General features: G+C 42.3%; 1 long non-coding RNA gene across 1 annotated transcript; it reads right to left on the minus strand.

Annotated features, from left to right (window-relative positions):
• Window positions 1-12,378: 12,378 nt before the first annotated feature.
• Window positions 12,379-16,600, minus strand: LOC132342584 (uncharacterized). The gene is made up of 2 exons (XR_009491007.1): window positions 14,634-16,600; window positions 12,379-13,204 (listed from the first exon to the last, which is right to left on the minus strand). It is a non-coding gene; the product is annotated as an uncharacterized lncRNA (long non-coding RNA).
• Window positions 16,601-24,863: the final 8,263 nt, after the last annotated feature.

Raw genomic sequence — 24,863 nt, forward strand, 5'->3', positions numbered from 1 at the left:
TCTTCTAGCTCTCTTATTTTCAGTTTTCATGTCTTTTCAATAAACAAATTTAAGGCTACAATTTATCTTTAAAATACCATTTTAGCCTATCTCAGTTTTGACAGGTAGTAATTTCATACTGTTTATTTCTAAATATTTTATTATTTCCGTTGTGATTTCCTACTTACTCACTGGATTACTTAAGTGTATCTTTAATATTCCAAATATATGTGTCTTTTTGTTTTCCTTTTTATTGTTGGCTTCTAATTTAAATGGACCATAAAAGATTTGGTCTATATGGCAACTTTATCTTGATATTTGTAACCTCATTTGGATGGTTTGTTTTTTACAATTTCCACTAGTACTTGAAATTAAAGGATATATTATATTCAGTTCAGTTCAGTCCAGTCGTTCAGTTGTGTCCGACTCTTTGTGACCCCATGAATCGCAGCACGCCAGGCCTCCCTGTCCATCGCCAACTCCCAGAGTTCACTCAGACTCACATCCATCGAGTCAGTGATGCCATCCAGCCAGCTCATCCTCTGTCGTCCCCTTCTCCTCCTGCCCCCAATCCCTCCCAGCATCAGAGTCTTTTCCAATAAGTCAACTCTTCGAATGAGGTGGCCAAAGTACTGGAGTTTCAGCTTCAGCATCATTCCTTCCAAAGAAATCCCAGGGCTGATCTCCTTCAGAATGGACTGGATGGATTTCCTTGCAGTCCAAGGGACTCTCAAGCGTCTTCTCCAACACCACAGTTCAAAAGCATCTTCAGCACTCAGCCTTCTTCACAGTCCAACTCTCACATCCATACATGACCACTGGAAAAACCATAGCCTTGACTAGATGGACCTTTGTTGGCAAAGTAATGCCTCTGCTTTTGAATATGCTATCTAGATTGGTCATAACTTTCCTTCCAAGGAATAAGCATCTTTGAATTTCATGGCTGCAGTCACCATCTGCAGTGATTTTGGAGCCCCCCAAAATAAAGTCTGACACTGTTTCCACTGTTTCCCCATCTATTTCCCATGAAATGATGGGACCAGATGCCATGATCTTCGTTTTCTGAATGTTGAGCTTTAAGCCAACTTTTTCACTCTCCACTTCCACTTTCAAGAGGCTTTTTAGTTCCTCTTCACTTTCTGCCATAAGGTTGGTGTCATCTGCATATCTGAGGTTATTGATATTTCTCCTGGTTGGATATAAAATGTATGTGCATGCACAAATACTAACTCAAACTTGATTTTTTATATTTTTATTTTCTTATGGTTTTTTTCTGGGTGATCAATTAGTTTTTAATGTGTGTCAAATTACTCACCATATTTTGCAAAATTGTCTTTATAATTGTCAGTTTTTGCTTTACTAATATCAATACCATGTTGTTAGTTGCATAGAGAATTATGTATTCTTGGTAGATTGATACTTTTATTATGCAGTGTCTCATTTTTATCTTGCTGCTGCTGCTGCTAAGTCACTTCAGTCGTGTCTGACTCTGTGCGACCCCATAGATGGCAGCCCACCAGGCTCCCCCGTCCCTGAGATTCTCCAGGCAAGAATTTTTTATCTTACTGAGGCTTATATTCTAATCTCTCTGATATTACTAAGTCTTTACAATCTGTTGTGTGTGTGTGTGTGTGTGTGTGTTTGCCTGATGTATCTTATTCCATTCTTTGTTTTAAAATTTTAAGAATCTTTTAAAGCTATATATCTTGAAGGAAACAAATAACTTTTGAAAATACAAAATGATGAATGAAAAAGATAAAACTGTCTCTATTTTCAAGTAACATGATTGTTTAACTAGAAAATTTGAAGGACTCTAATAATACCACCAACAAAACTTGTCCTACAAATCACAAATGAGTTCAGCAGGTTCACAGACATAAGATCAAAAGCTAAAATCAATTGCATTTCTACATACAAACAACAAACAAGTGGACAACAACATTTTAAAAAATGCAATACCATTTACAGTTGCTCCAAAGAATATTAAGCATTTAAGTATAAATCTAACAAAAATGTATAGAATCTATATGATGAAAACTACAAGATGAAAGAAATCTAAGGTGATCTGATTAAGTGAAGAGACATACTGTGTTCATGGATTGGAAGACTCAATAAAGATGTCAATTTTCCTAATTGATAAGTTTAGTTTAATTCCTAGGAAAATATTTGTAAGATTTTTTGTAGACATAGTTAAGATTATTCTAAAATTTATGTGAAATAGCAAAAAAACTAGAATAGGTAAAGCAGTGTTGAAAAAGAATAAAATAGGTGGAGTCAGTGTACCTGATCTCGAGACACGTAGCTACAGTAATTGAGACTATATAGCCCTGATGGACAGACTGATAGATCAGTGGAACAGACAGAGAACCCGGAGAGGGACCCACACAAATATGCTCAACTTATTTTTGACAGAGGTACAAAAACAGAAGGAAGGACAGCCTTTCATATCCATAGGCAAAAAGCAAGCCAGAAAGCAAACCCCACCCCAACCTAACACTGTATACAAAAATTAACTAAATGGGGACTTCCCTGGTGGCACAGTGGATAGGAATCCGCCTGCCAGTGCAGGGGACAGGGGTTTGATCCACATGCCTGGGAGCAGCTAAGCCCGTGCAAGTCAACTACTAAGCCTGTGAGCCACAACCACTGAAGCTCACGCACCTAGAGCCTGTGTGAGTGTAGCTCTGCTTGCAGCAACTAGAGAAAGCCCTGGAAAGCAACCAAGACCCATGGCAGCCAAAACATATATATATATATTTTTTTTTTAATTAACTAAATGGACTCAAAGTGGATCAAAGACTTAAATGTAAAATGCAAAACTATAAAAATTTAGGGAAAAACATAAGAGAAAAATCTCTGGGACCTAGGGTTAGGCAGAATTCTTAAATTTGATACCAAAAGCACAAATCCCTAAAAGGAAAGGCTAATAAATTGGACTTCATCACAAGTAAAAGCTTTATTTCTGGGGAAGACTCTTTTAAAAGGATGAAAAGAAAAAGTACAACTTGGAAGAAAAATATTTGCAAAATGCATACTGGCCAAATGATTTGTTTCTAGAAAATACAATGAATTTTCAAACTATAATTAGCAAATAAGCAGTCAAATTAGAAAAGTGGGCCAAAGACATGAACCCATGCTCACAGAGAACGTACAAATGGCAAATAAATCCATTAAGTGATATTCAACTTCATTAGCCATCTAGGAAATGGAAATTAAAACCACGATTGAGTTATCATTTACACCTATCAGTATGGCTAAAATTAAAAACAGTGACTACAGCAAATGCTGGCAAGAATGCAGAAAAACTGGTTCACTCATACAATGCTGGTAGGAATGTTAAATGGTACAGCCACTCTGGAAAATAGTTTGGCAGTTGCTTTTAAAAGTAAATGTGTATTTACCATATGATTCAGCAATTGTACTCCTGAGCATTAACCACAGAGAAATGAAAACTTATGTTCATGCAGAAGCTTGTACCTGAATGTTCAAAACAGTTCTATTCATAATAGCCAAAACCTGGAAATTATCCAATTTTCCTTTGATGGGTGAATGGATAAGCAAACTGTGGTATATCCATGCCAAAGAAAGTACTCAGCAATAGAAAGAATGAAATATTGATAAATGAAACAACTTGGATGAAACTCGAGGGAATAATGATAAGTGGAAAAAAAAAAGCTCACATACTGAATGACTGTCTGTATACAACCCTCTTGAAGTAACAAAATTATAGATATAGAGAAAATACAAGTGATTGCCAGGGGTTAAGGTGGGGGAGGGAGAGGAGGTTGCTCTATTTTAAAGGGGCAGCAGAATGCGCCTTATGCTGATGGTAGTTTTCTGTCTTGACTGTGACAGAGGCATATAGGAGGCTCTCTATATGCACTTTATTAGTTCAGGAATCTTTTGCACTTTGCAATCAAAAAGGAAAGATGCTGGTAACCTGAAAACTTTTTGAGAATGTTGTGACAATTGATAAGTAGTTTCCATGGAAGATGCAGAAATTAGTTTACTTGGAATTAATCATGACATGAAATCTACAGTATTGATCAAGGAGAATAACAGTTTAATGCCATATACACCAGAGAAGGCAATGGCACCCCACTCCAGTACTCTTGCCTGGAAAATCCCATGGATGGAGGAGCCTGGTAGGCTGCGGTCCATGGGGTCGCTAAGAGTCAGACACGACTGAGCGACTTCACTTTCACTTTTCCCTTTCATGCATTGGAGAAGGAAATGGCAACCCACTCCAGTGTTCTTGCCTGGAGAATCCCAGGGACGGGGGAGCCTGGTGGGCTGCCGTCTATGGGGTCGCACAGAGTCGGACACGACTGAAGTGACTTAGCAGCAGCAGCAGCAGCAGCCACACACACACAATGGACAATAAAAATTATCCCATCTGGTTCAATATGTTAAATGCTAGAGACCATCTGGATACATTAAAAATCATTCAACTTTTAAGAAGTATGTAGATATTTAGCCTTCTATTAATTAGAAGATTTCCTGTAATATTGATTGGAAAATCATTCTGATAGCTATCCTTCTAAAGTGTTAGGAGGTGAAAGATTAAAGATTGCTAAATGTTTTCCTTTTGACTTACTCTGGATTACAATTAGGAAAAAATGTAGTTCTGAAACAATTGTTCTCCAGTTAAAGAAGGTGTTGGAAAGGACTTAGTTCAAGGCCTTTCTTGAAATACCAGTTTTTATAAATATCCATCTGTTTGGGTTATAATTTCCCTTATCATCATAGTTACATAAATACACGTCTCAGTTTTTAAATATGGGTTGTTAAATAAGAAATGCAAGATACTTCTCTTGAATGTTCTCAATATATCATCTATTAAAATGATACTAATCTGTAGGAGGCAGATATAAAACACAGATAATAAAATTTCTTAGCTAATTAAAAATACAGTAGATCAGTAAATTCTTTTAATAATTAAATTTCATTTCACCATTATTTATTGTGATTAGTGATATAATTGAATGTATCTTTACTACGGTCTATTTTCTTTTTACCTTCCTTTCCCTTTTTATAATTTTTCTTCTTGTTTTCTGCTGAATTGATAAATGCCTTTATTCCATTAAATTTTCTTCTGCTAATTTTGAAACTGTAAATTACATTTCTATCCTTGCTGGGGTTACCCCTATATTTTTAACTATATGACTATAAATTTTCATTGACAGTTTTAAGTTATTCTTTACTACCATTCTCCTAAACAAGCTTCGAGTCTTGATGTGATTTAGCCACTTATGGAATTTGATAGTGTTATTACATAGAGTTAGTTTTCCTCCTTTTTAAAGTAAAAAATTAATACTGTCAGTAATTAATTAAAATATATCCACTTATTTTGTCAATTTCTTTGCTTATTACTATTTCTTGCATCCAATATCTTCCCAGACCACCTAGTTCAAATCCTCATTCTTAGAAGCTGGGAGGTCTTACCATTTCTGTTCCTCAGTTTCTTCCTTTTAAAATTAGGTTTAAAATATGGCTTCCCAGTTGGCATAGTGGTAAAGAATCCCCTGGCCAATGCAGGAAACACAGGAGCTGTGGGTTCCATACCTGGGTCAGAAAGATCCCCTGGAGGAGGGCATGGCAACCCACTTCAGTATTCTTGCCTGGAGAATCCCATGGACAGAGGAGCCTGGCGGGCTATAGTCCATAGGTTTGCAAAGAGTCAGACACAAGTGAGCACACAGAAAAAAATGTATCTACCCCATAGTATTATTGTGAGGATTAAAAGTAATTGAGATATGTAAAGCGTTAGCTATTGTTATCATTGTTATGAGGCTCTTTTCTTTATATTCAAATCAATCCTTTAACGGATCTATGAGGGGTAAACTTCCCATGGGTGAAATGTCTCTATTTTGTCTCTTTTTTGAATGCTAGTTTAGTTTTGGCAGGAGAATCTAGCTAGATGGGAAATTATTTTCCTTCAGCAGTCGGGATAATTATTTCATCTACCAGTGCTGATGAGAAGTGAGCTGCCAGCCCAACTGTTACTCTTCTGTCAGTGAAAATGAAAGTATTAGTCGCTCAGTTGTGTCTGACTCTTTGCAGCCCCATGGACTGTAGCCCACCAGGCTCCTCTGTTCATGGAGTTTTCCAGGCAAGAGTACTGGAGTGGGTTGCCATTTCCTTCTCCAGGGGATCTTCCCCACCCAGGGATCGAACCCCGGTCTCTGGCATTGCAGGCAGATTCTTTACTGTCTGAGCCACCAGGGAAATCCTATTTGCCCTTGATGTTTTTGCAGTTTGCCTACAATATGGATATATTTTTGTTTATGTTGTGAACTTTTAGTTGGAGGACTTGTCTTCAATCCTGGACATTTCTTAGCCTCCTCTTTTCAAATGTTGTTCCTCTGTCTTTCTCTTTCATCTATTTTCCCCCGGAGCTCCTGAATATTTGCTTTGGAGCATCTCCATCTATTATTCATGACTCTTAACTTCTCTTAAGTAGTTTTTGTCTTCAGGTGCTGTGTTCTGTGTGAATTCCTCAGCATTATTTTCCAACTCTGTCTTTGGCTGATTTCAGTCTAGACTTTATTCCGTCTATTGAGATTTTTAATTTCAAAGAGTGCCTTTCTCCAAAATTCCTAATCAGTTCTTTTTCATATCTGCTTGTTCTTGAGGATGTTCATTTTTGTGGGCGGTTGTAGTTTCTATAAATAACTACTCAACTGTGGAAATATCCACAGTCATGCAATGAAGTAAGGAAAATTCATGACCTTGACCAGCTAAATTTTCAGCAGGGTGAATGCTTTAAATTCATTCTATATTATTTAGTTATAATTTTTCATGAATCAAATGCTGATTTTATGTAATAATTACTCCACTGCCATGACAAGGATTCTTAAAACATCTTATTTTCTACTTGTGTTTGTATGCTAAGTCACCTCAGTTGTGTCTGCCTCTTTGCGACCCTATGGACTGTAGCCCGCCAGGCTCCTCTGTCATGGGATTCTCCAGGCAAGAGTACTGGAGTGCGTTGCCTTGCCCTCCTCCAGGGGATCTTCCTGACCCAGGGATTGAACCTCTGTCTCTTACGTCTCCTGCATTGGCAGGCGGGCTATTTACCACTAGTGCCATCCGAGTTTAGGGAATCAAAAATGTGTCTAGACGCATCAAAACTACTCACACTGCACACACATTGCCAGGAAAATCAAACTGAGGGGTAACAAGCATGTAAAAATACAGTATCATGGCCCCCCTGCCCCTGCCCCCGCTTTCAACCGCTTCCTTATTTCTTCTCAGGCAGTGCAATGGGCCAAGGCTAATTTGCCTGGCTCATAGAGGGCAGCAATTAGTAGCCCCATGGATTCAGAACATTACTAGCTCAGCCACTATTCTGAAAACCTGTCTGTGACTTCCCAGTCTCCCAAGACTCGTTCCTCTATGCAAAGACGTCCAACTAGAATCAGAGGAATGTTAAGGAACATTTTCCTTGCCAAGAGGATGTTAGCACCACCAAAGCATTTACTCAATGATCCCTTTCAATCTGCAAAATATACTCAGTTGTCCTGGATGAGCTTTACTCTTTCCCAAAGGTAAGGACATTTTGTTAATTCTGTTTCTTCAGGAGTTCAGCCTGAAAGTGTATTTTTATCTCAAAGTACTTTAAAGTCCTCAAAAAGTTACATAATAACTCCTAATGTGAAGAGCAGTCTCCTCTAAAGAGCTGGTCTGGACTGAACCTCAAATCTAATACTGACTCTAACTAAGCATGCAGAAGGGTTTCCCAGGTGGCTCAGTGGTAAAGAATCTGCCTACTTATGCAGGAGACGGAGACCTAGGTTCAATCCCTGGGTTGGGAAGATCCCCTGCACAAGGAAATGGCAACCCACTCCAGTATTCTTGCCTGGGAAACCCCATGGACAGAGCAGCCTGGCAGGCTACAGGGGTCTCAAAGAGTTGGATGGGACTTAACAACTAAACAACGATGACAAAAACATTCCATGGAGTTGGCTAGGATCAGTGCACGATGGATGAAGAAAGTTTTAGTTTTCAACTTTTTATGCATGGTATTAGCTATGTCAACATTTGCATTTTCAAATAAGTTTAAAGATTTTTTGGCTGCATCAGGTTTTAGTTGCGGCAGGTGGGATCTGCTCTGTTGTGGTGCGAAGGCTCCAGAGCTTGCAGGGTCAGCAGTTGTAGTGAACGGGTTTAGTTGCTCCCAGGCGTGTGGAATCTTCGTTCCCCAAACAAGTATCAAATCTGCTTCCCCTGCATTGGAAGGTGGATTCTTAACCACTGGACCTCAGGGAAGTCCCTCAAATAAGTTTTTAATGTTTGATTTTTTTTCAAGGAAGTGAATGTAACCATTACATATCTTTATGTTTTTTAAAAAAATGTATATTATTGCTTTACCTTTTATGACTATCCTACTGTATGGCTGTAGCGGGGTTTACAACGTGAAATGCAAGAGCCCTTGCAGAGAACAGGAGCTTCTCTGTTCCTTTATAAGTCCTTCTATTCTCATATTCAGTTCCAAGTATCAAGTAGGACAGATTTCTGGCCGATGAGTTTTATTTAAGGATGATTGTAGAATTTTAGATTTGGAAGATGATGTAGACATTAACCTTCTGATACAGATACATAAGGTAACAAAGCACCAGAAAAGTCAGGATCAAACAGGTCACTAGTATCAGGTCTAGAATTAGCATTTATGGCTCCTGACTCCTGGTCTAATGCCCAGGAAGATAGAAGGGTCTATAAATAAATATAAATTTTTGGTCCATTCAGAAACCACCTGAGATATCCCTTCTACCTCATAGTGAGTCTATTAGTAGTATAAAAATTGTCACTTCTGACATGTTACAAACAAAATCAACAGTCTCCTGGACTCATTACAAGGTACTTAAGAACTTTTTTCGAGGGCTTTGAAACGCAAAGGAAGATGGCCAAAGGAGCTCTCTGCAAATGGGCAGTGTTCCCAGATAAACCCAGAAGGAAAAAAGAATGAACAAATTAGTGAATCAGAGTTCTTTTAATAGATCTATTAGGCTGTCTAATTGTGGGCGTAAGACCCCATGACTTAAGCACAAAGTTTAGCACTCTGGTTGAAAATCTGGAGAAAGCCTGAATTCTTTTTGTTTTTTTAATATATACTTTTATTTGTTTCATTGTTGGCTGTGCTGGGTCTTCGTTGCTGCACTTGGACTTTTCTCTAGTTGAAGCGAGTGGTGGCTGCTCTCTGGTTGTGGTGCGTGGGCTTCTCACTGTAGTGGTTTCTCTTGCTGAGGAGCGTGGCTCTAGGGCCCTTGCGCTTCGGTTGTTGTGGCACACGGGCTCAGGAGTTGTGCTCCCGGGGCTCTAGAGCACGAGACCAATTGTTGTGGCACACGGGCTTAGTGGCTTTGCGGCATGTGGGATCTTCCTGAATCAGGGATCGAATCTGTGTCTCCTGCATTGGATTCTTTACCACTGAGTCACATTTAAGCACCAAACCTGCATTCTTTCAAGCCACTGAAAGTCCGACAAACTCTTGTCCCTTAAATGAAGAGACACCACCAAAACTCTAAGTTCATCGTTTGTGCAGAACCATACTCAAAATCACAGAAACCGTCTTTATAGGTAGTGTAGTTCTGAATGCTTAGTGTGTATCAGGCCATTTTATTTAATTCACTGAGTAAGCCGGTGTGGTAGATCTTAGAATCGATAGAGCCTCCATTTTATAAACAAAGAAACAGAGATTTAGATAAGTTATTTGACTTGCCAGAAGTCATGCAGCCAGTAACAGCAAAGCTAGGATTTGTACCCAAGTCTCTCTGACTGCAGAGTTTAGCTCCAAATCACTCTAAGCTCCGTTTTGTTACACATGGAAATGAGAGTTCATGGGAGAAAGTATTTCCATACCACCCCCACCCCATGCCTAGAACTGCGCCTGACACCTAATGCTGCTGCTGCTGCTAAGTCGCTTCAGTTGTGTCCGATTCTGTGCGACCCCATAGATGGCAGCCCATCAGGCTCCACCGTCCCTGGGATTCTCCAGGCAAGAACACTGGAGTGGGTTGCCATTTCCTTCTCCAATGCAGGAAAGTGAGAAGTGAAAGTGAAGTCGCTCAGTCGTGTCCGACTCTTAGCGACCCCATGGACTGAAGCCTACCAGGCTCCTCCATCCATGGGATTTTCCAGGCAAGAGTACTGGAGTGGGGTTGATTGGATCCACAAAGGAATCAATTCACAAGGGTGAGGACTGCCAGCATCTTCAAATAGGTTTGTAAAGCTACAAGGTATGTGTGACCCAAGAAAGGGTTTCAAACAAGTCTTTCCTGTTACTCTGTTAATCTCTGCCAAATTGCTTCAACAATGTCACGGTGTAAACTGCAAGGGAGTCCCGGGAGCTTTCCACTGTCTGCTTACTCTCTGCTGAGCTGTTTAGCTGTAAGCTGGTACAGATACTATGTAGAAGGAAATATTTTTATGCCTGGAAAATAAATTTAGGGAATAAGCCTTTTTTCAATCCTTGCTATTCTTCAGTACCTCTTAATGAATTTATAAGAAAGATATTGTGGAACAGGGCTTCCCAGGTAGCTCAGCTGGTAAAGAATCTGCCTGCAATGCAGGAGACCCTTGTTTGATTCCTGGGTCGGGAAGTTACCCTGGATAAGAGGTAGGCTATCCACTCCAGTATTCTTGGGCTTCCCTGGTGGCCCAGATGTTAAGGAATCCACCTGCAATGTGGGAAACCTGGGTTCGATCCCTGGGTTGGGAAGATCCCCTGGAGGAGAGAGCGTGGCAACCCACTCCAGTATTCTTGCCTGGAGAATCACCGTGGACAGAGGAAAGGTTACATGTTGCAATGGCTTCCCTGGTGGCTCAGTGGTAAAAACCCACCTGCTGATGCAGGAGACACAGGCTCGATTCTTGAGTTAGGAAGATACCCTGGAGAAGGAAATGGCTACCCCCTCCCAACTGAGGGACTAAGCACACACACATATTGTGGAACTGGAATTGGCCTGGGCTGGAAGTCAGGCTCCATTCTTTATCAGCTGTGTGATATTGGCAGAATTACCTCTGCCTCGGTTTACTCATTCAGAAAATGCTAGGGTTGTGGCAATGAAATGAGTTCATTTATAGCATCCCCACATCAGAAACATGGCCTAGCACCACGTAGACTGTGCTCTGTGAGTGTGCTGTGTGTGCGTAGTCATGTCCAGCTGTTTGCAACCCATGGGCTGTAGCCCACCAGGCTCCTCTGTCCATGGGATTCCCCAGGCAAGAATACTGGAGTGAGTTGCCATTCCCTTCTCCAGGGATCTTCCTGACCAGGGATCAAACCCAGGTCTCCTGCACTGCAAGTAGATTCTCTACCATCTGAGCCACCAGGGAAGCCCATGTGCTCTATAAATGTTAGCTGTTATTATATCAGAAGTATCTTGTTTACTTCAGTGTACAGAAAGAAACCTCATTCATTCATCAACAAACAGGTATTGAGTGCCCCCCCAGGTGCCAACCTCTGCTCCACATTCAGAACTCAGAGAAACAAGGAAACAATCTACTTTCATGGGTCTCACGTGCCAGAGGGGGACTTGGAAGATAAATAAGACATACTGTATGCCTGGTGGTGAAATATGGCTCAAAAAAAAGATCAGATGCTGGGGGAGAATTGTTTCACATAGGGGAAGTCTCTGAGGGACGTGCCTGAGGGAATTTAGGAAGACCCTATGAATAATTGGGGCTTCCCGGGGGGCTGCTAGTAGTAAACAATGCAGGAGACATAAGACACGCAAGTTCCATCCCTGGGTCACGAAGATCCCCTGGAGGAGGGCATGGCAACCCATTCCAGTATTCTTGCCTGGAGAATCCCCATGGACAGAGGAGCCTGGCTGGTTACTGCCCATAGGGTTGCAAAGAGTCGGACACAACAGAAGTGACTTAGCATGCAGGCAGGTATGGGTACTTGAGAATAGGACATTTCAGAGAGAGAATTTCTGGCCTGTTAAAATGAAGAAGAAGAAGAAAGGCAAGGAGGCCAGAAAGCAGAGTGAACAAGGAGTGCTGGGAGACAGAGCCAGTGAAGAAGAAGGAGCAGCCAGACCCTGCAGGGACTGGCAAGCCATGGTGAAGACTTTGGATTTCACCCCAAATGAGAATATTTGACTGACACGTTTGAGAAGGAATCATCTGGTTGCTGTGAAGATAGTTGGCTATAAAGGAGCAGGGGTGGAAGCAGGGAGACTAGTTAAGACACCACTGCATTTGCCCAGGTGAGGGGAGACAGAAGTTCAGCCCATGCTGGTGGCAAGAGGCAAAATAAGTTTCAGTCAGGTTCTGGATATACTTGAAATGTAGACCTGACATGATTTGCTTTGCGTTGAATCTTAGGTGTGGAAAAAAGAGGATAGGCAAGGATGACCCCAAGGTCTTTACACCAAGGCCTTGGTAGATTGATTTAGCCTTTTTTTTTTTTTCTGTTACTGGGACACTGGAAAGGAAGAAATATTAGCTAAGACTCTCCAGAGAAACAGAACCGATAGCATGTATGTATGTATACACACACACACATATGTATGTATATATACATACATATACACATCTATGGTGTTGATGGCTTAGATGCTAAGTCATGTCTGACTCTTTGAGACCCTGTGGACTGTAACCCGCCAGGCTCCTCTCTCCATTGGGTTTTCCAAGCAAGAATACTGGAATGGGTTGCCATTCCCTACTCCAGGGGATCTTCTTGACCCAGGGATTGAACCTGTGTCTCCTGCTTGGCAGGTGGATTTTTACAACTGAGCCACGTGAGAAGTCCCTGTTGGAGATATTATTAGATCTCAAAGGAGAGATGTGCTTAAGCTGCTGGGTGCAGAGACCAGTGTTCTTGAGATATAGTATTTTTCTCATCCCTTGTATCTTTCATATGCAATTCCAACATGAATTTCCTTGTATTAACATTGACTTTAATTGATCCTGCCCTAGTTTTTAGGGTTAAATGCTAGTTTACTAATACTGATTTAGCTGAATCAGAAAATTTATTTCTTAACGTATCATGGCTTCTTACTTCTCTGAACTCCTTCACCTTTGCTGTTTCTTCTTTTCGGGTGTCCTCTTCTTCATCTTTCCATCTGGAAAATACCTTTTGAAGATTCATGAGAAGGTATCACCTCTGCTTTGAATATTTTCCTAAATCACTTAGGCAAACCTCAGGCTACAGACATTCCCATTCTTCCTTCTCTTCAGATCCTCCTTCCGTTCCTTTCTCTAATTCTCTTTCTTTCTAGAAAATAGAAAGTTTTCATGTTATCTCCTTATTATATAAACACACACAATTAAAGCAATAAAGAAAAGAAATTACCAAACATCTCCAAATAATAATGAAGAGCTTTCTAGAGTTTGCTAGATTTATATACACAAAATTACATAATTTTATAAAATGAGAGCATTTTTATAAAATGCTCTTACTTTCACTGTGGATGGTGACTACAACCATGAAATTTAAAGATGCTTGCTCCTTGGAAGAAAAATTATGATCAAACTAGACAGCATATTAAAAAGCAGAGACATTACTTTGTGTACAAATGTCCGTATAATCAAAGCTATGGTTTTTCCAGTAGTCATGTATGAATGTGAGAGCTGGACCATAAAGAAGGCTAAGTGCAGAAGAATTTATGCCTATGAACCATGGTGCTGGACATGATTCTTGAGAGTCCCTTGGAGAGCAAGGAGATCAAACCAGTCAATCCTAAAGGAAATCAACCTTAAATATTCATTGCAAGGACTGATGCTGAAGCTCCAATACTCTGGCCACCTGATGCAAACAGCCAACTCATTAGAAAAGATCCTGATGCTGGGAAAGATTGAGGGCAAGAGGAGAAGGGGGCAACAGAGGATGAGATGGTTAGATGGCATCACCAATTCAATGGACATGAGTTCGAGCAAACTCCATGAGATAATGCAGTACAGGGAAGCCTGGCATGCTGCAGTCCACGGAGTCACAAAGAGTTGTACATGACTGAGTGACTGATCAACAACAAGAGCATTTTTATAACTTGTTTTATAAACTGCTTTTTAAAATCAATAATATGTCATAAAGATCTGTTAACATCAATCAATATAGCTGAATATGACTCATTTTTAACAGTTGCTTACTTGAATATGTGGGTATAATATACTTTTCCCATCCCCTAGTAGTGGTTTTGAGTTGTTTTCACTGTTTTTGCTATGATAAGTAATGCAATAATTCATGTGTAGCTATACACAAGTCCTTTAATTGCATATAATTCATTGTTTGGATATAATATAATTTATTTAACCACACACGCATGGGCTTCCCTGATGGCTCAGACTGTAAAGAATCCACCTGCAATGTGGGAGACCTGGGTTCCATCCCTGGGTTGGGAAGATCCCCTGGAGGAGGGCAAAGCAACCCACCCCAGTATTCTTGCCTGGAGAATCCCCAAGGACAGAAGACCCTGGTGAGCTACAATCCATGGGGTTGCAAAGAGTTGGACACAACTGAGTGACTAAGCAACTAAGCACAGTGTACACACACACACACACACACACACACACACACACACGGTTGAAAGAATGGAAGGAAGGAAGAGAGGTAGGGAGAGACAGAATGAGAGAGGAAAATGTAAGAAAAGGGAGAATTATTGGCTTATATAATTGAGCCTTCTAGGGCATCTTGGCTTTAGGCCCACCTGGATCCAGAGCAGAAATGGTGTCACAAGGACTGTCTCCATTTCTTGGCTGTTTTCCTCTGAGTTGGCTTTGTTTTCAAACAGGCTTTGTCCTTGTTAAATCAAAGCTGGCCCCAGGCAGCTTTGGGCTCTTATGGTCGTTAACTTCCATGATTCCTGGAGGGGAAGATGTTCCTTTTCTGGTATTTCCAGCAAAATTCCCAGAGAGAGCTTTAACTGGACCTGTCCGAGTCACATGTCCGTCTTTGTATCAGTTACCGTGGTCAAGAGGAAGGTGATCTGGATGGGTGCCACGCCCCTGGAACCAGGGCACGTTCAGTGCCTGCCCTGCTACAAGCTGCATGGCCTGGGAATGCGCGCAGGAGAGTTCTGAAAGGCTGTCCAGGTGTTCTGTTACTGTATAACATGGCCATGGTAATCGAGAAGCCAAAAGCAACAATACTTAAGGGGGATTAATGTAGCTTTAAAAAAAAACACCAATGCTTGTGCCAAAAAAAAAACACTTTTCAGTGACTACAAATCTGTATAATGTCCATGGCTGGAACTTCATTTTAACCAACAGATGCCATATCGCTTCTGCACAGGTTGGGTGATCCCTGCCCTGTGCCAATCAGCCTTTTCCTTCTTGTCTTTTTTTTTAAGTATTAATTTTTAAAGATTTATTCTATTATTTATATTTTTTGGCTGCACTGGGACTTCGTCGTGGCACACAGGGTCTTTGTTGCTGCGAGTGGGGACTACTCTGTAGTCGTGGTGTTCGGGCTTCTCATAGCAGAGGTTTCTCTTATTGTGGACTATGGGCTTTGGAGCACATGGGCTCAGTAGTTATGGCATGGGGGCTTGGTTGCCTCGTGGCATATGGGATCTTAGTTCCTGGACCAGGGATTGAACCAGTATCCCCTGCATTGCAAGGTGGATTCTTAACCATGGGACCACCGGGAAGGTCCCTTCTTCTTGTCTTTTTTGCAGCATCTCTCTCAGTTACTAATCCACAGAAGGTGAGCAGGATTGGATCAGTAAACCTCCTCTGTCCTGGACAGCCATCACTTCATCCCTATGCTTGGTCTATTGTTTATGGCACCTGAGGTATTACAGACTTCTTCCTTCTTCCATGCTGAAGGTTTTCTTTAACAGAGAATTGGCAGAAGAGGATGCAGAAGAAATGAAAAGTGTGGCCGCCAAAACTGAGACCTTTGTTTCATTTATTTTATTTATTTTTGGCTGTGCTGGGTCTTTGTTGCTGCATGGGCTTTTCTCTAGCTACAGAGAGCAAAAGCTATTCTTTGTTACAGCTCCAGGGCTTCTCAAGTCTGGCAGTTTCTCTTGTTGCGGAGCGCAGGCTCTAGAGCATGGGGGCTTCAGGATTTGCAGCACGTGGGGTCAGTAGTGTGGCAGCTGGGCTCTAGATCACAGACTCGATAGTTGAGCCTCGCAGTCTCAGTTGCTCTGAGGCAGGTGGGATCTTTCCAAGTCTGGGATCAAACCCATGTCTCCTGCATTGGCAGGCAGTTTCTTTACCGATGAGCCACCAGGGAAGTCTTGAGGCCTTTATTTTAAATCTTATGGGTGTTGACTAATACACTGATCCTTAAATGGTCGCATTTCACGTCTGATGATTTTCTGGCCGCCCCCAAAACCAACACGGAGGCATGACTGGACCAAGGCGTGTGGATGCCTGGATACATTTATTGTTTGGAGACCTTGAAATCACTCTGTTTGGCATTTAATCAAAGGAGAAATTGAGGGTAGGAGAAGGGGCTCCATCTGTAATAGCTGTTCCTGGTCTATAGTCCCAAACCTGTCCCACCCAGCAAGACAAAACCCCTGTAGTACCAAGACATTCCCCTGTGAGCAGGCAGAATTTCCACCTTTGCATGATTCTGCTGCTGCTGCTGCTAAGTCACTTCAGTCGTGTCCGACTCTGTGCGACCCCATAGATGGCAGCCCACCAGGCTCCCCCATCCCTGGGATTCTCCAGGCAAGAATACTGGAGCAGGTTGCCAGTTTCTTCTCCAGTGCATGAAAGTGAAAAGTGAAAGTGAAGTCGCTCAGTCGTGTCCAACTCTTAGCGACCCCATGGACTACAGCCTACCAGGCTCCTCCATCCATGGGATTTTCCAGGCAAGAGTACTGGAGTGGGGTGCCATTGCCTTCTCCTTGCATGATTCTAGGGTCTTGCAAACCCTAGCCCACCACTACACCAGGCAGATGATGCTAGCATACTTTCTAAACATGCACAGTCCTCCCCAGCGGATTTCTAGACAATGTGGTTTTCTTTTCATCACATACTTAGTTGGGTCATCCTTATACCTGCCCAGATCAAAGAAGAGAAATCTGAGGAAGCTGATACTAACAAGTGGATCACTAAATGCGGGGGCCAAAGTCCCAGTTCTGAGCCGGTGTGAACCAGAGCTTAGTGACATCAAGAAGAATGAAATGATACATGTGTGATGGAGGGAGAAGACTGTGTGGGGGAGAGACAGAGAGTTTGCCAGGAAAAACAAGACGAAACATAGAACTATTTTTGAATACGTTTTAGCTGTGGAACCCTTTCTTCAAAGGCAATCTTACTCCAGTATGAGTTGAGTTGAAGAGCAGCCAAGACCCAACCAATCCTTTTCCCCACCAGGCACAGCCCCTGAGGCCCCTCCCAGGGAATTTTTAGGGCTCTGTGTGGCTTGAAAACCGCTGACTTAGACTGTCTAACAGAGTAACAGTGAAGAATGCAGTTTGCTCAGAGACAAACTGATGTTGCTTCGGCTTTGTTCCAGTGTTAAAAAGGGAGGGCTCGGCTAAGGAATAGACAGTATCAAACCATTAAACAGATACCTTTGGGCGATTTTTCATCAGACAATGAGAGCGATGTTTTGTTTACTTAAATGATTGTTATCTTATTATTTTTTTACCTTTTGAATGACATGTATAGAATGGTAAACCTTCCCTTCACTAAGCTTATGTTAATTGTTTTTTCCAATCCCTTTCTCACTGCTTTTAATTGTGACAAACCCATTCCTCTGCGGCCTCAAACTCTGGTCATTCAAGAGCTGACTGCAGTTCGCTTCTGTTAGACCTCTGTTATTATCTTTCCTTCTCCCCACTAGATTATTAAGCTCCTTTGGGGAGGAAACTCTTTCTGTTCAAGCATGCATCCCTTGCAGCTAACTCAGGACTTGTCAATAGTCAATAAATATTTGCTGAATGGGTGACGATAGCAGCAACAGAGTGGCTCCAAGGCCCCAGTGACAACAGAACAACAACCAAACACAGAGGGGAATCCAGGCAGGTGCATAAGGCAGAGGCTTTGGAGTTGATTTGGATGCAAGTTATGGAAACTCTTAAATCTTCATTTTCTCATCTGAAAAATGGGAGTAATAATATGATGGAGTTACAGCTTTCTCAGGAGTGTAGTATTAACAGTTGTAATCACCTTAAAACCTTTATATCATCCATGAAGTGAAATAAATTTACATGATGTGGTACCTTCCTCTGCTTCCTTTGTGGCTTAGCTGGTAAAGAAACCGCCTGCAGTTTAGGAAACCTGGGTTTGATCCCTGGGTTGGGAGGATCCCCTGGAGAAGGGAAAGGCTACCCACTCCAGTATTCTGGCCTGGAGAATTCCATGGACTGTACAGTCCATGGGGTCGCAAACAGTCAGACATGACTGAGAGACTTTCACTTTCTACTGACTCCGAGCGACTTCAAAAGAGTCCCCTTAGCTCCCTCCCTTGTTTATTTCTGGGCACAGATGAAGTAGATGAATACACACACACACATACACACACACACACACACACACATAAAGCTGAGAGCATGTAGTTGAATTCATGTTAAAGGCACATTTCGGCCAACTCTGGTTTGTATACCTCCTGGTGTTGTTGGCATTATTAAGTTGGTTAACACAGGGAAAACTGCCTGAAATCTGACCATGGCCCTGGGTCTACAATAAATGTGAGTCCTTCCCCTTGCTGACAGGCAGCTGATGCTCTGAGAAGCTGCCTCTCCTTCACCCCATGCACTTCTCCAAGCCAATTTATAGATCCCCTCAAACGCCTGTTCATCTCTGGTTTGGGAAAGTGACTTAAACTTTCTGTGCCTTGGTTTCTTCACCAGTGAAGTGGAGGCTAATAATAGAATCTAGAATAGAGGAACTTTATCCTGAACGTTGACCATGAAAATTAAATCCTAGGTGATTGCTGATTACCAGTAAATGTTTACAGCAAAGAAAGCACAGTTTTTCAGTTCTTCAATTCTTTGTTAAATAGTTATTTATGAAGTTAACAGTTTGGCTGCTGATAGGCCTCAAGGAATAAGACATTTTACAAATGTCTTCCCCAAATTTCAGAGATCTTCGACATCTTACATGGAAGCCCAACCTTGTTCAAGGCAGATGCCTTATTATTTCAAATTACTTAGCACTGGGAATGGAGATATATGTGAAACAGAATGAAGGGCTTTAAAAAAAATCTGTCTGCCTTGGACTTTAGATAACCTTTTTCCTAATAACCATAAAACTATTATATACCTATTAAAATACATGAATAAGAAAATAAACCCCATTAATTCATATTCCTCTCAAAATTTATGACATGGTTGAGAGCTAAGTTAACTCCTTCTTATAAAAAGTGGAAGTCATGTAAATAGGCTCTTGCTACTGCTGCTAAGTCGCTTCAGTCATGTCGAACTCTGTGCTACCCAATAGACAGCAGCCCACCAGGCTCCTCTGTCCACGGGATTCTCTAGGCAAAAATACTGGAGTGGATTGCCATTTCCTTCTCCCAGGCTCTTGCGAGGAATATTTAAATACTTGCGGAAACAAACCTTTGAAACACCCCTTGTCCATGGGGATGTCACCTACATATAGTTGGTTTACTAGGTAGAAGGAGCTCATCTAAATAGCTCCAAGAGTCCAGGAAGTGTTAGACTAGACAGAGCACATGCTTCAGAAGTTATGTGCGTGAGTGCTAAGTCACTTCAGTCGTGCCAACTCTTTGTGACCCCATGGACTGTAGCCCATCAGGCTCTTCTGTCCATGGGTTTCTCCAGGCAAGAATACTGGAGTGGGTTGCCATGCCCTCCTCCAAGGGATCTTACTGATCCAGGGATCAAACATGTGTCTTTTATGTCTCCTGCATTGGCAGGCTGGTTCCCTACTACTTGCGCCACTTGGGAAGCCCTGCTTAAGAAGTTATGAAACTCTAAATCTTTAAAGGTATTACATAATTATGATATTCAGTTAAATATGACTGACCTTTCCCCTAATAAGGAGGTTTCATTATACAGAGATGGACATTAACATGACATACTCCAAGTACAAATGCTGAAAAAGGCAAGTCAAATTCAGCATTCTGGGATTTTCACCTTTGTATTGCTGCTCCCTACTGCTTCAAGGTCAGAATTCAACATATCCAGTTAAAGTTAGAGGAGGATTTTGAGGGTCTTCCCTGGTGGCTCAGTCGGTAAAGAATCCACCGGCAATGCAGGAGATCCCAATTCAATCCCTGGGTCAGGAAGATCCCCTGGAGAAGGAAATGGCAACCCACTGCAGTATTCTTGCCTGAGAAACCCCATGAACAGAGGAGCCTGGCGGGCTACAGCCCATGGGGTCACAAAGAATCGGACACGACTGAGAGACTAAACCATCTGCAAGGATTTTGATCCCTGGGTACCGGTGATTCTGACAAAGCAGATAGTAAGAGGAGGGTCTTTGTCACAAACGACCTGCCCAGGCAATTGTGAACTTAAATAGATTTACAACTGCCTTCGATTTGTACTCTCTCCTACACAGAGCTTTCTAGACTGTGTTTCAGTCTGTGGAACATAACAGGATCTTGGCAACACTAGGTTAAACAAAGTTAAACATGCTTTGTGGCAAGATTTCTTGTGGCCTTCACCATGGTGATGAATTTTCTAGACAGAGATGCAGTACAGCTCATCTCCTAAGCTTACTTGACTCAGGAGACTTTCTGTTGAAACATAGGACTGGGTTCTTCAAAACACGCTCTAGAAAACAGTATAATAATACATGCATTGCATCACCAAAGTAAAATGTATAAATCAGTTTGAATCCTTCCAATGGCAGCCTGATGCCAAGGATATAGTCTAGACTGCTGGATGGCCTTGCACGACCTGGCTCGTGCTTTTCCGTCAACTTCTGCCTCTTTTCTCATCATGCCCTCTCATGTCCATGCTCCTGTGAGAGGGAACGACTGTGGATTTGCTGGAACAATGGGCCTCAGAGCCTGGCTCCACTTTCTCCTGGTTCCCCACTTCGTACCCCCAAAACACACCCCCCTACCACCTGCCTGCCAGCCTTAGCTCGGCTCACTTCTGCCCAGTTATGAGAGTGAGTTCTGGAGAAGCCTGCTTAGACTCCCAAGCATGCACTTGAGGCCTCTTTTGTGCGTTCTCACACTCACTTCATGCTAGTCCCATCCCTGCATCCACTGTCCTGAGTCTAGGGGCCTAGATCTGATAGATAGAGTGCCTGATGAACTATGGAATGAGGTTCGTGACAGGGGACAGGGATCAAGACCATCCCCATGGAAAAGAAATGCAAAAAAGCAAAATGGCTGTCTGGGGAGGCTTACAAATAGCTGTGAAAAGAAGAGAAGTGAAAAGCAAAGGAGAAAAGGAAAGATATAAACATCTGAATGCAGAGTTCCAAAGAATAGCAAGAAGAGATAAGAAAGCCTTCTTCAGCGATCAATGCAAAGAAATAGAGGAAAACAACAGAATGGGAAAGACTAGGGATCTCTTCAAGAAAATCAGAGATATCAAAGGAACATTTCATGCAAAGATGGGCTCAATAAAGGACAGAAATGGAGTGGACCTAACAGAAGCAGAAGATATTAAGAAGAGATGGCAAGAATACACAGAAGAACTGTACAAAAAAGATCTTCACAACCCAGATAATCACGATGGTGTGATCACTGACCTACAGCCAGACATACTGGAATGTGAAGTCAAGTGGGCCTTAGAAAGCATCACTACGAACAAAGCTAGTGGAGGTGATGGAATTCCAGTTGAGCTATTCCAAATCCTGAAAGATGATGCTGTGAAAGTGCTGCACTCAATCTGCCAGCAAATTTGGAAAACTCAGCAGTGGCCACAGGACTGGAAAAGGTCAGTTTTCATTCCAATCCCAAAGAAAGGCAATGCCAAAGAATGCTCAAACTAGCACACAATTGCACTCATCTCACACACTAGTAAAGTAATGCTCTAAATTCTCCAAGCCAGGCTTCAGCAATATGTGAACCATGAACTTCTTGATGTTCAAACTGGTTTAGCAAAAGGCAGAGGAACCAGAGATCAAATTGCCAACATCCGCTGGATCATGGACAAAGCAAGAGAGTTCCAGAAAAACATCTATTTCTGCTTTATTGACTATGCCAAAGCCTTTGACTGTGTGGATCATAATAAACTGTGGAAAATTCTGAAAGAGATGGGAATACCAGACCACCTGATCTGGCTCTTGAGAAATTTGTATGCAGGTCAGGAAGCAACGGTTAGAACTGGACATGGAACAACAGACTGGTTCCAAATAGGAAAAGGAGTTCGTCAAGGCTGTATATTGTCACCCTGTTTATTTAACTTCTATGCAGAGTACACCATGAGAAATCCTGGGCTGGAAGAAGCACAAGCTGGAATCAAGATTGCCAGGAGAAATATCAGTAACCTCAGATATGCAGATGACAACACCCTTATGGCAGAAAGTGAAGAGGAACTCAAAAGCCTCTTGATGAAAGTGAAAGTGGAGAGTGAAAAAGTTGGCTTAAAGCTCAGCATTCAGAAAACGAAGATCATGGCATCTGGTCCCATCACTTCATGGCAAATAGAATGGGAAACAGTGAAAACAGTGTCAGACTTTATTTTTCGGGGCTCCAAAATCACTACAGATGGTGACTGCAGCCATGAAATTCAAAGACGCTTACTCCTTGGAAGGAAAGTTATGACCAACCTAGATAGCATATTCAAAAGCAGAGGCATTACTTTGCCAACAAAGGTCTGTCTAGTCAAGGCTATGGTTTTTCCTGTGGTCACGTATGGATGTGAGAGTTGGACTGTGAAGAAGGCTGAGCGCCAAAGAATTGATGCTTTTGAACTGTGGTGTTGGAGAAGACTCTTGAGAGTCCCTTGGACTGCAAGGAGATCCAACCAGTCCATTCTGAAGGAGATCAGCCCTGGGATTTCTTTGGAAGGAATGATGCTAAAGCTGAAACTCCAGTACTTTGGCCACCTCACGCGAAGAGTTGACTCATTGGAAAAGACTCTGATGCTGGGAGGGATTGGGGGCAGGAGGAGAAGGGGACGACAGAGGATGAGCTGGCTGGATGGCATCACTGACTCGATGGACGTGAGTCTGAGTGAACTCTGGGAGTTGGTGATGGACAGGGAGGCCTGGCGTGCTGCGATTCATGGGGTTGCAAAGAGTCAGACACAACTGAGTGACTGATCTGATCTGATCTGATCTATTATCTGGCTGCACTGGGTTAGTTCTGGTATGTGGGACATTCCATTTTTGTTGTGGCACGTGGCATCTTTGGGGCTTCCCAGGTGGCGCTAGTGATAAAGAACGTGCCTGCCAATGCAGGAGACATAAGAGATGTGAGTTCGACCACTGGGTTGGGAAGATTCCCTGGAGAAGGGAATGGCAACCCACTCCAGTATTCTTGCCTGGAGAATATCATGTAGCCTGGAGGATACAGTCCGAGGGATCGCAGAGAGCAGGACACGACTGAAGGGACTGAGCACTCACATGGGGTCTTCAGCTGGATCACTCGTAGTTGTGGCAAGTGAGAACCAGCTCCCTGACCAGGGATTGAACCCCAGCCCTCTGCCGTGAGTGTTGGCCATTGAACTACTCACCAGGGAAGTTCCTAGTTGCCCATCACTGAAGTTGGACTGTGTTCTTTTATTTCTCTTTACTGAGGTATAGTTGATTTACAATATTGTGTAAGTTTCAAGTGTATAGCAAAGTGGTTCGGTTATATGTGTGTGTGTCTGTATTTTGTTTTATTCTTTTCACCATCGTTTATTACAAGGTATTGAATATAGGTCTTGTGCAATACAGTAGGTTCCTGTTGCTCATTTGTTTTATATATGGTCGTGTGTATCTGTTAATCTCATACTCCCAGTTTTCCCCTTTCCCCTCCTGCCTCTTTGGTAACCATGTTTGTTTTCTACCATAAGTTTGTTTTCTGTTCTTGAGTCTATTTCTGTTTTGTAAATAAGTTCATTTGTGTACTATTTTTTAAGTTCCACATATACGTGCTATCATATGATATTTGTCTTTGTCTGATTTACTTTCCTTACTACACTGACCTCCAGGACCTTAGGGACTGTGTTCTATACACTGTCCATGCTGTATTCCCAGGGCCTACTACTCCGGTGACTGACACACGGCAGGCCATAATTTGTAGAATTACTGAAGTGATAGTTCTTGTGAGATGGTTGAGGGCAACCCCGTGTGGTTAGTACTTTGGGACTGCCTGGGCCCACTCTGTGGACACATAAAAAGGTTGACTTTCCTATAGGTAGGCAGTGGAGTATCCCTGCTTTACCCTGGTCACCAAGTATTCTCTTGGGGACAATTATGAAGCTATTGATCTATGATAAATTATGACCTATTGATCTACATTAATAGGGATGCAGAAGTGGCACATATACTGGAGTTTCTACACAAAGCCCTCTTTCTTGACTCTGAGACACTGAACCCTATCAGATGGATGTGGGAGCATGATGCAGAGATGACCTAAAGAAAAGGGAATCTGGTTCAACACCTTAGAGCCAGTTTTGGCTCAGTGCCATAGCCTCAGGACAGCCTGGCACAGGTCCTTCTTCATCGAGCCCTTCTTCTCTTTGGCATCCTGGGAAATAGCACCAACATATCGGGATACACCATGTAATTTCTTTCTCGTCACTGCTATAACGTCTCAGATTTCTTTGCCATTCTAGAGCAACAGCACTGATGATGTGTCCATAGCTCCCATCCAGAAGTTTGGCTTTGTAGCAGGCTTCAGTTCAGTTCAGTGCTCAGTTGTGTCCGACTCTTTGCAACCCCATGAATCGCAGCACGCCAGGCCTCCCTGTCCATCATCAACTCCCAGAGTTCACTCAGACTCATGTCCATCGAGTCAGTGATGCCATCCAGCCATCTCATCCTCTGTCATTCCCTTCTCCTCCTGCCCCCAATCTCTCCCAGCATCAGAGACTTTTCCAATGAGTCAACTC

This window comes from Bos taurus, chromosome 17 (assembly GCF_002263795.3).
Source record: "Bos taurus isolate L1 Dominette 01449 registration number 42190680 breed Hereford chromosome 17, ARS-UCD2.0, whole genome shotgun sequence".
NCBI lineage: Eukaryota > Metazoa > Chordata > Mammalia > Artiodactyla > Bovidae > Bos > Bos taurus.